The sequence below is a fragment of the Orycteropus afer genome, unplaced genomic scaffold (assembly GCF_000298275.1).
Source record: "Orycteropus afer afer isolate SDZICR_OR568_19922 unplaced genomic scaffold, OryAfe1.0 scaffold00272, whole genome shotgun sequence".
Lineage (NCBI taxonomy): Eukaryota > Metazoa > Chordata > Mammalia > Tubulidentata > Orycteropodidae > Orycteropus > Orycteropus afer.
This window is the reverse complement of record NW_006921859.1, coordinates 1,567,475-1,569,783: the sequence shown is the minus strand read 5'-3', so window position 1 is coordinate 1,569,783 and position 2,309 is coordinate 1,567,475. Positions and strand designations below refer to the sequence as shown.

Here is a 2,309-nt window from a genome sequence, read left to right as displayed (position 1 = left end):
CACCAGCCACTCCGTGGAAGGAACATGGGGCAATTTACTTTCGCAGTGATACTGCCTTGGAAACCCAAGGAGGGGTCTCTATGAGTTGGATCCAACTCGATGGCAGTGAGTTTTGAGTAAGGGAACATTTTTCATCCTAAATGCAGGGCTAAACGAGTTTGGGGTGTGAGGTCCTTGAAAGGCCACCCTAGCCAAGGCTGAGGGTTAGATCTCTATCTCTTTTGAGGCCTATAGCTTTTCCCAGAGTGAACCAGAGGATCCTTTCCTTGTCCTACCCCACAAAGGCTGGGCATTCACACACATGAGTCTGATGATGTTAAAGTACATCTGGAATTTCCTAATACAGGGAGCAGCTGTCCCATTCAGCCTCCACAGAAGCCTCTGCAAAAGCTCACATCAAAATATTTACTGGGAAGGCATTGACATATTCAGAGGACATAATAGAAAATTAAAGTGCAAAAAGATGGCTGTAAATAGCCTGTTTCCTGGATGGGAAATCCTATGTCTGGGAAATACAGAGCTAAGTTTTTCTCTACCAGGGCAGAGTTGGGCACGCATTATTGGGGATAAAAATTGGCAAGGAGAGGGAGGAACAAAGAGGAAGAAGGGACCTCATTAGGAAAAGAATATGAATGTAAATATAAATATTAATGCCACTGTTGAGCATTTTTCATTGTTTTGCATCTTCAAAGTGGGCTGTAAGCATTAATTAATCCTCCCAGAGCCTCTATGAGGCAGGTATTAGTGTCCCCATTTTACAGATGGATTAAGTGTCAATAATTTAGTGCTAATTAAAGACTAAGTGATAATTAAGTGTTGCCTGTTCCAACACATGCTCCAGCTCCATTCGGAGGTGCTGTGGAATGGGGGAGCCATTCAGGCAATTATCAGCTGCCTCTGGATCCTGGGATTCCCAAGCAAGAGCTAGAGGAAAGGCAAAGTGTAACTGCACACAGGTCTGCGCTGCCTGTTCATTTATCTACTTGCTGCAAAGGACAGTGAAAGACACTTTGGCTATTACCACCTTCTCTTCCCTATACTCAGCATGACATGGCTCTGATGGGAATGGTCCTCCAGTGACACTGAGTCCCCTCTTCCCTGCCATAGCCATCTGCTCAGGGACCAGGCTTTGGCAGAGGCTCATGGGACTGTGCTCACCTCCCAGTGGTCAAGGGACCTATTATCCACTCTGTGGACCAAGGCTCAGTAGCATTTCCAGTCAATGGCACCCTCCCTGCCCGGTCACACAGTTAACAGAGACAGAGTCTACTTCCAATCTGTACTTGGTGGAAAAATGAACTGGCACACCTTTGGCCAGTTGCTTAAATTCACTTGGCCTTGATTTTCTCATTTGCAAATTGACAGTGATGTGCCCTACCCTGTTCACCTCAGAGTTGACGATAAGTATCAAATGTGATGGGCCACAGGAAAATGAAAGATGCATTATACAAACGTAGGCTGTTCTTACTATATAAATCTTAGGATTTGGGATGTTGTTGTTGACTTCCATCTATAATTTTCAAACTAGATCCTATGGTGTTTTGGAGGGCACCCTGAAGTGAAGTGCCTCCTTGCTGGGTCCCAGGCCTCACTTCAACAGAACTGTTCAGTTTTTACCTGTTTTACTTACTGGAGTTCTGAGTAAGGCTGCATTGGAAAAAAAGGGTTCTGCTGCTGAGCAAAGAGTTAGGAAACCACCCGCCTAGATAAATTCATGATCTCAAGCGTTTAGGTATCATGATAAGTCATGTAGGTGTCAATCAAGTAGAACATAATGAACTACTCTTGAAGTACAAAACAAACAAACAAACAAAAAAAACCAAACTCATCAAGTCTATTCCTACTCATAACGACTCCTCCTTGGGCTTCCCACAAGGTGGGTCTGAACCACCAGTCTTCTGGTTAACAGTCAAATGCCTTAGACACTATGCCACCAGAGCTCCCATTCTTGAATCATTCTTGCAATATAGGTGGTATGATAGTAGAGTCAGATAACTGTAGTTTCAGATAACATTTTAGCCCTGGGGCAGCTGTGGGGTTCCTGACTAGTTAAGTACTCTAAGCTTTGGCTTCCTCATCTGCCAAACAGATGATGACTGTGCATTTCATAGGATTTTTTTTTTTTTGGATGATTTAATAGGATATATAAAAATTCCTGGTAATAATTAGTTTTTGTAAATCCCAATATAATGATGATACTTGAAATCCACAACTATTGTGAGATAGGTATTACAATTAAATTTCCCCTCTTTCTACTTTTGATTATGCAAACTTCCAAACATATAAAAGTATAATAGTATAGTGAAGGT

The 2,309-nt window shown here is 42.7% G+C and overlaps 1 protein-coding gene across 1 annotated transcript in view; it reads left to right on the top strand.

Moving 5' to 3' along the window:
• Window positions 1-2,309, top strand: part of CUNH1orf94 (chromosome unknown C1orf94 homolog) — a 72,274-nt gene that overhangs the window by 672 nt on the left and 69,293 nt on the right. The gene's annotated exons all lie outside the window — the stretch shown is intronic.